The sequence below is a fragment of the Myotis brandtii genome, unplaced genomic scaffold (assembly GCF_000412655.1).
Source record: "Myotis brandtii unplaced genomic scaffold, ASM41265v1 scaffold33, whole genome shotgun sequence".
In the NCBI taxonomy this organism is placed as follows: domain Eukaryota; kingdom Metazoa; phylum Chordata; class Mammalia; order Chiroptera; family Vespertilionidae; genus Myotis; species Myotis brandtii.
In genome coordinates this window covers 800,200-811,261 of record NW_005362713.1, presented here as the reverse complement: position 1 = coordinate 811,261, position 11,062 = coordinate 800,200, and the positions used below count along the sequence as shown (strand labels likewise).

At 45.6% G+C, this 11,062-nt stretch overlaps 1 pseudogene; it reads right to left on the bottom strand.

The window, feature by feature from the left end:
* Positions 1–3,030: 3,030 nt before the first annotated feature.
* LOC102264137 lies at positions 3,031–4,300 on the bottom strand (annotated as a pseudogene).
* Positions 4,301–11,062: the final 6,762 nt, after the last annotated feature.

Sequence of the window (11,062 nt, the reverse complement as noted above, 5' to 3'; positions counted from 1 at the left end):
AAAATAGTGTATTTTCTTCACTGTCTGTATAATTTTTCCCCCAAGATACATCGATGAAGAGAAGAAAAGTCTCAGTGTCCCCTTTCCTTCCCAGTGCCACCATCTCTGAGCGTTGTACCTGCTCGCCCCTCAGGCCACACCCTCCACCTCTCACCCACCTGAGCCCTCCAGTGGTCCCCAAGGTTCGTCATTCACGTGCTGTAAGGCCACCACCAACCCCTCCACATGCTTGCTTCCTGTGCTCCTGTAGCACTGTAAATCCCTCCATTAATAACCATCAAAACACAAGAGAGCAATTGTTTTAAATGTATAAACACCTTTGCATTTACCGGGGAACAAATTAAGGAATTTTACCTCTTAAGCAGAGAAACTATATGTTCACATAAACATGGTTATATGCAAAATATGAATTTCAGAATCAGACATCTGCCATTGACAAGTTACCTTACTCTCTTCATCCAAATTATCTCACAGATACTCCAATTCTGAAATTAGTATATTCTGAAATAATAATCCTAATTGCCCAGTGTCTAAAACAGAGAACTTGAGATATTGTCATATTGAAACCTGACATGTAAATAACTAAATATAGAGGAATTACAATAACCAAAAACAATTAACAAATTGGCAATAAGAACTTACCTATCAACAATTACTTTAAATGTAAGTGGACTAAGTGCTTCGAGCAAAAGGTGCTGGGGCTGAGTAGGTTCCCTGCAAGAGACTCACTTCTGATTGAAAGACACAGAGAGACTGAAAGTGAAGGAATGAAAAGGATTTCATGCAAATTAGAAAAATGAGCAAACAAAAACCCAGGAGTCGCAATACTTGTATCAGACAAAAAAATATTTTGTTTCCCCTTGAAAGTAGATTTAATTTTATTTAAATTAGAAATGTTCTGTGTCTCTCTCTAAAATCACCTCCAAAGTTATCCTCTTGAAAAATAAACAATTTCCAGAGAAACATATTGAAGACAGTAAAAGAAAATACCACGTTTCTTTAATGTTGACCCATCAAAAGGTCCATAATCAAGGTTTCAACATTTGACCTGTCGAGGAGAGTTCTAGATCTTTCCTTCAGAACTGCAGTCACTCCTGTGATTGAAGTGTGGGAAAGTGCTTCCCTAGGGGTGTCGGCTACCACTGGTGCAATCGCAAAGGTGAACAGCTCTGGAGGGCAAGGCTTCCCTGAGCCCAGAACAGAGGAAGGAGGAGAGGACAGGAGCCGCCCTCTGAGAAGACGTTTGTGTTCAGCTGAGTGAGAAGTCACTGCCGCAGTCAGCAAGCTCAGCTCTTTCGGGCAGGGCAGCCATTCCCTCCACTCCAGCTACCGAGTCCCAGAAAAAGGTGAAGGATGGACAGACATAGAGACGTGGGACAGACAAGGAGATGCTGGTTTTGTGCCTGCAGGAAGGGCACCAGACACCAGTGTCACGGCTCCATCTGCAAGGCAGCCCGCGTGGGGGCCCTGGGGACGCTGCGCGGGGCTCCGGGGCAGCTCCGAGCACAGGTGTGCTGAGAAACGGGCCGACTTGGCCATTTGGGGATCTTGTATTGAGGATGCTCCCTTGTGGAATAGGTGAGCTCCACGTCGGTGTGAAACCTCAGCACAGCCGGGAGGTCCTCCGGGTCCAGCTGGAGCTGGACTGTCCTTCCTGTGTGCGGTTCTCTGGAATGCAGAAGCGTGCCATTCCCGCCCAAGTCCCAGGTGTCAGCTGACTCCCCAAGGGCAGAGGCGAGGGGGATCACCCCCATTCTGACCAAGTTACTGCCATGAATACAAGGCTAAGTCTCAGCCCAAATAGCGTTGATCCCCAGGAGGAAAGGGCCCTGCCGTCCAGGCCAGGAGCTGCTGAGTGCGCCACAGCGTGCAGGCCAGACTGGCCCGGGAGGCCGCCTGCGGGCGCCCTCAGCGGAACTGAACAGGAGTTTCTCAGAAGGCAGGTGGACAGTCTGTGCGCTGTTTGTTCACTAAGTGAATGTTGGCAAGTGCCTCTTGCCATGGAGTCGTGGCCTGGGCATTGGGCCAGGCCACGGGAGGTCAGTAGTGAGGCAGGGCTGTTTCTTGCAATCCCTCCAGCTGGAGAGCTGTGGTCATTGTGCTGACTCTCCTACACATAACGGCACACAGGCCTCCACTATAGATCTAGGGGTTACAGATCCAAAGTCAGGGGCAGAGCGCAGCCATGATCTCATGCATGTGGATTTGGGATCACAGAATACAGCTCGTCTGCCGGGGCTGCTGAGGCATGAGCTCTTATCTGGGCTCTCTGTCCTGAACACTTCTGTGAACACCCAGGAGGCCATGCTGACTCCACTGCCAGGATCTCCTCTGAGGTTGGCCAGGCATCTTTCAGAAACACCTGCTGTCCCTTTGCTTTTACCAACGGCTCTTTCCCTGAGTCGAGCTTAACAGTCTCAGCAATGGCACATGCTATTACTAACGGTGGAGAGAATAAATAGCTGGCCAGGTATTGCATGGATTCGACCTTCAAAATTCCTGCTCCCAGATAGTACCCTCTGCATGGTGGCGTCTCCCACAGCCTCAGGCAAGGCAGGCTGCTGCCAGGGGAGGGCATGCAACACGGCAGCACATCAGACCCCGGGGGACAGGGAAGCATGACTCGCTGTCTCGCAGGAAGTAGGGGCCCTGCACTCCCAAGAGGAAGACTAGTTTGGGTGGGAGGCTTCCTGTCCAGGCCAGCACCTGCAGCAGTATGTGGCTAACCGTCCATCACAGGCGGATCACTGGCGTTTGTGTAGCTGGTAACAGCGCTGTTTACCACAGAGCCCTGAGCAAGAGTGGATGGCTATCATTATAGGTAAACATCCTGGGCTTGTTAGGAGGGTCTAGAGCCACTGCAACCCTTATTCTGGGGGTGGGGAACGTCTGGTCCACGTGGGCCATATAAGGCCCTCGAAATCATTTGGTCTGGCCCTGCCAAGACATTAGGGGTGAGTTAACTAAATGTTTGACCGAATACAGCAGCTAATTTTTAAGGTGATGATTCTGTAAGGCCCACGAGTGGTGTTAGAACATCCACATGGCCCTGAGCAGGAAAAGGTCCCCTTTCCCCCCACCCCCCACCCCCCAGCAAACCATGACTTGACTCTGGCAGCTCTCAAAGTCCCTCCTCATGTCGGACACCGTGCTGAGGCCACCCACGCCCTGGAACTGTCTGGGGACTTTGTGCCCCAGCCTTTCGGGTTCGCTGCAAAAAGGCACCACTGTATTCAAATTTAATCACACAACCTGGGCAAGTCTGGGCCTTGAGGGGGTCCCTGACACCCTGCCTCAGTCCTGCAGACTGGGGATACTTCCTAACGTGCTTGACTTTGTCTTCACCACACCTGTGTGCACCAGGCATCTACTACTAACTTCATCAACCAGGGAAACGGCAGCAGTCGCTCCGCACTCTGGACATATGTTGGCTACTGTGGCTTGGTCAGCAATGATCAACTGGGCTACTCCTGGTCCGGAAAACTTAACAAATTTTCCCACAACCCCAACCTGGCTGAGGTGCTGGCCAGGGATTAAAACCATGTCAGTGGATGTGAGCAGGGGCAGGGATTTTCCAAACTGTAGCTCATCCCGGGGAGCACCATGCTCATTGGAGGACCCAGCACGACAGCTTCTTCCATTCCACCTGCACCCCAACCGAGAACACTCAAACCATGGAGCATGGTACAGGGTGAGTCCAAGACCACCGGGCCACCTGGGTACTAATACTCCTCCCACCGAAAACCACCCCTGCCAGGTTCACCCGTGGGAAGCTCCTGAGTGAGGCAGGGAGTCCACATTTGCACAAAGCCTATGAACCCTACTTTGAAATTCAGATTGTTCTCTGTGTCTCTCAAATTTCAGGTCTTGATTCCTCTGTAACTGTCTGCCCTGGTGGTGAAACCCACCTGGATGAAATGATCAGTTACAAGCTCAGGCAAGACTGATTTTCTCCCGATTTCCTCATAACTTTTTCACAGCATCACACATTGCAGCCAAGTCAACAACAGCCGGCAGGCCATCAAGTCTGCAGGATGATGCGGGCAGGCTTAAACAGCACTTCTATGTCCACCTGCTACATGACATTCCAATTCAGGATGTTTTCAATGTCATTTTTCTTCACTAAAACTTGATCACAGTTCCAAATGGCTGCCTCCAGAACTCTGATAGGAAATGGTAAGCGTCCACATCTTTAATTATCCAATTTTTTCAAATTGAAGACTTTCTTTCCTGGTTGTACAAAATCCAAAGGCCCAATGAGGTGTGGAAGTGGATTACTCAGGGTTCCTGATGGCCACATGCCTCACAGACTGCACAGCAAGGCTCCAAGTAGCAGGCTGACACCATGCTGTGGGGGACACCACTGTGCACTGGGGAGGCGTGCTTCTGTGAGCTGCATGGTTCTAGCCAGACAGACAAAATAGACTTAAAATAAAGACTAAAAAGAGACAAAGTCTGGCATTACACAATGGTGCAGTGGTCAATCCCATAGGAGGATATTACATTTGTAAAAATTTATCTCTCCAACATAGAAGAACTTAAATTCATAAAACAAACATTAACATACATATAGAGAAAAATTGACAGTATTACTAGAATAGAAGGGGACTTTAATATTCCACTTACATCAATGGATAGATCATCCAGACAGAAAATCTATAAGAAAACTTTGCCCTTAAATGACACATTAGATGAGATATATTTAATAGACATATTCAGAACATTTTATCTAAAAACTGCAGAATATACATTTTCAAGTGCACATGGAACATTCTCAAGGATAGATCACATATTGGGCCACAAAAAAAGCCTCAATAAATTTAAGAAGATTGAAATCATATCAAGCATCTTTTCCAACCACAACAGTATCAAACTAGAAATCAATTACAAGAAGAAAACTGAAAAGAACATAAACACATGGAGTCTTAAAAAACATGCTATGAAGCAACCGATGGGTGGTCAGTGAAGAAATAAAAAAAGGAAATTTAAAAATACCTTGAGAAAAATGAAAATAGAAACACAACTTTCCCAAAACCTATGCAACAAAATCAATTATAATAGAGAAGTTTATGGAAATATAAGCTTAACTCAAGAAACAAGAGAAGTCCAACATGAAGAGAAGGTCTAAGATGGTGAAGCAGGTGGAAGCTTCACTCACCTCCTCCCATAAGGACATCAAAATTACAACTAAATTATAGAAAATCAGCCTGGATAACCAAACGAAGATGAGCTGAAAAGAAGTCAAGGCTACACAGGAGAAGCATGTTGAGGCTGACGGGGGAGAAGAGATGGGAAAGAGTCAGGTCCCACACCCGCATGTGGTGGTTGAGAATCAGCTGCAGAGGTGCCCTCTGTGGAGCGAGAGGTCTCAGCCTGAGCCGGACTGCCCAGCCCAGAGCACCAGTGTTGGAAAGAGGAGCCCACCTATCATCTGGCTGGGAGTCAGGGGGTTCCATCTGCACGGGTGAATGGAAGGCTGCTGGGAGCCCGGGCATCCTCTTACCGACACAGCGCACAAACTCTCACTCATGGACACTCCCCCTGGGCTCTGGTGAAGACACAGCAGCAGGGGTCGGGGGAGTTGCGGAGTAATAAGGGGGAAAGACTGAATAATGTGGCTTCAGGGAGAGGGCTGGAAGGACAGCCTCCAATGTTCCTGTGTGGACTCCTCCAACTACATCACCTACAGGTGCCATTTTTCCTGGGTAAGCACCCCCACCCCCACCCCAGACATGGCATTAACCTGGTGAACTAGCTCTGCCCCAATGACTCCCTGGGCCCCAGCCTGGCCAACTCACACAGAGCCAGGAGTTCTGTCAGTAGCAGCCAGCCTGGGCCCATGTTGTACTCTTTCTTGAAAAGCTCTTGAGGCATTTTGATCAAGCACAGGGGTGGGTGCCATAGAAACACAGGGAGAAACTGAATTGTGTGGCTTCAAGATGACAGCCACCTTTACACATGGCTCACAGGTGCCATCTTTCCTATATTAAGCCCTCCCTCGACATGGCAAGATATTCATCTGCTTTAGCCTGGTAAACTCTACTAGCTCCACCCGAGTTCTCCTGGAGGCCTGGCCCCACTGTAAAGGCCCAGGCTGATGGAAGCTGGCTTCAGTGATCCCGAGACTTTTGCTGAGTTGTCTCAGACCCAACACTGCCACCAAGTTTGAATTAACCTTGCAAACACCACTCGCCCCCACATGGTGGGTCCTTAAGAAGCTGCCTCACTCAACTCATATGCTGCCTAAGGCTCTTTCCTGGCTGAGACTAATGGTCAGCTGCAGTGGTGGCGGGTCTCAGGGTGCATTGGGCTTTTTGCTAACCTGCCCCAGGCCCATTTATCCCCCATATACCTTTTTCCACTGCCACCCATCCCTCTCCCCACCTGCAGTCACCACACTGTTGTCCATATCTATGAGTTCTTCTCTCTTTTTTTCTTTTTTGTTCAATCCCTTCACCCCTTCTAATACCACACACACACCAGCGCTGTCTGTCTGCTCTCCATCTATGAGTCTGTCTCAATTTTGCTTGTTACTTCAGTTTGTTCATTAGATTCCACAAATGAATGGGATCATATGGTACTTGTCTTTCTCTGGCTGGCTTATTTCACCTAGCATAATGTTCTCCGTGGTTAAGATTTCACAGATGTGGCAGTCAGCCTTATATACACACATATTTTTGACTGTGCAGGGTCTTGGTGCCTCTGTCCCTTGTGTTGTTCAAGTCTCAACTGCACAAAGGATCATAAAAAAATACTATGAATAATTATATGCCAACAAATTGGACCACATAGAAGAAATGAATAAATATCTAGAAACATACAACCTTCCAATACTGAACCAGAATATCAACAACAACAAAAAAAGCTGAACACATTACTAGTAATGAATTAAATCAGTTATCAGAACACTCAACAAAGGTCCAAGACCAAATGGCTTCATAGGTGAATTCTGCCAAACATTTAAAGAAGAACTAATATCTATTCTTCTCAAACTTTTCCAAAAAATCAAAAGGAAAGAATGCTTCCAAAATTATTCTATGAGACCAACATTACCCTGATACCAAAACCAGACCAAAAAAATTACAGTGGGGCCTTGACTTAAGAGTGTCCCAACTAACGAGTTTTTCGAGATACGAGCCGTCTGTTGGCCGATTTTTTGCTTTGAGTTGTGAGCTAAAATTCGGGTTATGAGCCAGCTTCAGATACCCCACCACTAGTTGGCACAGCGAACGTCACATTGAACGCCACAACATCAGCCCAGCATCACGTGTCTCACTCGTTCACTTTAAGATTTGACATACGAGTAATTTGAATTACGAGCTCCTTCACGGAACGAATTAAACTCGTAAGTCAAGGCCCCACTGTACCACAAAAAGAAAATTATAGGCCAATATCCTGAAAAATATAAATGTAAATACTCAATAAAACATTAGCAAATAGAGTTCAACAATACATTAAAAGGATCATGCATCATGATCAAATTAGATTTATTCTAATGATGCGAGGATGGTTCAATATCCACAAGTCAATTAACATAATGCACCATATTAACAAAACAAAGGATAAAAATTACATGATCATATCAGTAGATGCAGAAAAAGCATTTGACAAAATTCAACGCACATTTATGATAGAAACTCTCAACAAAGTGAGTATAGAAGGAAAATATCTCAACATAATAAATATAACATGTGACAAACCCACAGACACATTATATTCAGCAGTGAAAAAATAAGCTTTTCCTTGAAGAACAGGAACAAGACAAGGATGCCCACTCCCACCATTTTTATTCAATGTAGTATTAGAAGTCTTAGCCATGGCACGCAGACAAAAACATGTTATCCAAATTTAAAAGAAAGAAGTAAAATTGTCACTATATGAAAAAGACATCTAGTACATATAGAAAACCCTAAAGATTTCACCAAAGAAAAACTATTAGAACTAATAAGTAAATTTAGTAAAGTTTTCAGTATATAAAATTAATATTCAGAAATTTGTTGTGTTTCTATACACTAATAGTGAGCTATCAAAAAGAGAAATTAAGAAAACAATCCCACTTATAATTACATCAAAAAGAATAGATTACCCAGGAATAAATTTAACCAAGGAAGTGAAAAACCCATAGTCTGGAAACTAAAAAAATTGAGGTAAATACAAATAAATTGAAAGCTATACTGTTCTCATGGGTAGGAAGGATTAACATCATTAAAAGATCCATACTAACCCAAAGCAATATACATATTCAATGCAATCCCCATGAAAATACCAGTGTCTAGCTTGTTTTGCTCAGTGGATAGAGTGCCGGCCTGTGGACTGAAAAGTCCCAGGTTCAATTCCAGTCAAGGGCACATGCCTAAGTTGTGGGCTTAATCCCCAGTAGGGGGCATGCAAGAGGCAGAGATCAATTATTCCCTCTCATCATTGATGTTTCTCTCTCTCTCTCTCCCTCTCTCTCTCTCTCTCTTCCTTCCTCTCTGAAATCAATAAAAATATATTTTTAAAAAATACCAATGGCATTTTTCACAGAACTAGAACAAATAATTCTAAAATTAATATGGAACCATAAAAGATGTCAAATAGCTAAAGAAATCATGAGAAAGAACAAAGTTGGAGTTATCAATTTTCCTGATTTCAAACTATAGTACAAAGCTAATAGTGGCCAAACAGTACTGTACTGACACAAAAACAGACAAATTCTATATAATAAAAGCCTAATATGCAAATCAACCAAACGGCGGAACAACCAGTACTATTATGTGCACAGACCACCAGGGGGCAGACACTCAATGCAGGAGGTGCCCCAGCCCACGGGCCTCAGGCCAACCAAGGCAGGTGCAAATGGGGGCCCCCCAATTGCCCCACAGTCGTCCCACAGAGGGAGGCTACCAGCAGTGGCAGCAGGGGGCAGGGCCGGCGAGTGGGCAGTATCAGGCCAGCCAAGGCAGGTGCCAGCGGGGACCTCTCCGATCGCCCCACTGGTTGCCCCACAGATTGGCCCTGATCACCGGCCAGGCCTAGGGCCCCTACCCATGCACGAATTTCGTACACTGGGCCTCTAGTAGGTCAATATAACAGAATAGAAAGCTAAGCAATAAGCCCATGTTCATATACTTAATTAATATACAACAAAGAAGGCAAGGATATACTGTGCGGAAAAATTGTGTCTTCAATATATGTTGTTGGGAACTCTGGACAGATACATGAAAAAATGAAACTGGACCACTTTCTTGTACTGTATATAATAAAATAAACTCAAAATGGATTAAAAGCTTCAAGGTAATACTTGAAACCATAAAACTCCTAGAAGAAAATATAGACAGTAAACTCTTGGACATACACTCAACATAAAAAACAAGCAATCTGAGAAAACTGGGCAGAGGGCCTGAATAGAGATTTTTCTAAATGAAACATACAGATGGTCAACAGAGATATGAAAAGATGCTAAACATCACTAATCAGAGAAATGCAACTTAAAACTAAAGGAGATATCACCTGACATCTGTCAGTATTATTATTATTAAAAAGTCAACAAACAACAAATATTGGGGAGGGTGTAGAGAAAAGGGAACCCTCTTGCACTGTTGGGGGCAATGTAAATTAGTGCAGCCATTATGGAGGTTTCTTGAAACATTAAAAATAGAACTGCCATACAGCCCAGCAGTTCCACTTCTGAATACTTATCCTAAGAAAACCAAAACTCAAGATTAAAAATGGTGGCAGAGTAAGTGGATGCTGCACAGACATGCATGGGACCTATAGAATCTATGATAATCACCCGGGACCCTGGCTGAGATGCCCAAGGCTTCAGTCTGGAGGGAGGGGAATACAGCTGCAAACAGGGAGGGCCTGGTGCCTACTGGGAGGCTGAGGAAGGAAGAGAAGAGAATGCTTTCTCAGAATATTGCTCCTCATGCCTTTATTTCAACCTGGAATTACAAATTGGATGTTCAGGCCAGAAAAATGCTCAGAAGCTATTTAATCCAACCTTTCAACTGATAGGTTAGTTGAAGGTGATGCCCAGAGGCCAAGTGACCTGTCAGTGGTGGCAGAGCAGGTAACAGTTCACAGGTGGGTGCAGAGAGAGCAGGTGGCAGAGCCAAGACATCCATCACCAGGAATCTGAAACCTGCTGCCCAGGTGAGCGTGTGATGCCCCAGCCAGTCCAGCCTCATTGTCACCTTGCCTGGGCCACAGGGTGCCCAGATACTTGCTGAACGTTATTTCCGGGTGTGTCTGTGAGGGTGTTTCTGGAATAGATGCAGAACCAGGGACTCAAATGCCACCAGGATTCCTTTTCCCACCCTTTGCCTCTGCTTCTTTCTGAGGACTTGCTTACTTGCTCCTTTTCAGAACTGATTTCTGAAACAGGGGCCATGGCTGCTGGCAGTTCCACATCCAGGCCAAAGCAAGCAGGCCGTTCCACCCCTGCCCAGGGAAGGGTGAGTATTTGTGCCACGTTCCCAGCTCTGTGTGGATTGGGGTGGGGATATTATAATAGGAAACCTTAATTAGAGCCACATCATAGGAGTGAGAGAGTCACTACCTCCAAAACCACAGAGAGCCTGGCCAGTGGCTCAGTGGTTGATCATAGACCTGTGTGACCAGGAGGTCACGGTTTGATTCCCAGACAGTGCACATGCCCTGGCTGCGGGCTCGATCCCCAGTGTGTGGTGTGCAGGAGGCAGCCGATCAATGATACTCTCTCATTATTGATGTTTCTATCTCTCTCCCTTCCTCTCAGAAATCAATAAAAATATTTAAAAGCAAACAAACAAGCAAAAGTCCACAGAGATTTGGACAGGGAGGAGGCTCTTCACGCTCTCTGTGTGCCACATGCCTATAGACGGAGCCCCAGCTGTGACTATAACTGGGAAGAGCCTCAACACAGACTTAAAAATGAAGATTGACCTTGTTTATGCCACAACAATCCACAGAACAATCTCAAAGTTTATTTGCAAAAAAAAATGTATGTGCATGACCACAGAGACAAGAGAAGAGGCCACAATGGTCCTAGGATCAGTACTGGATAAGGGTGGAGTGTTAGTAGGTACCATAGGTAAAA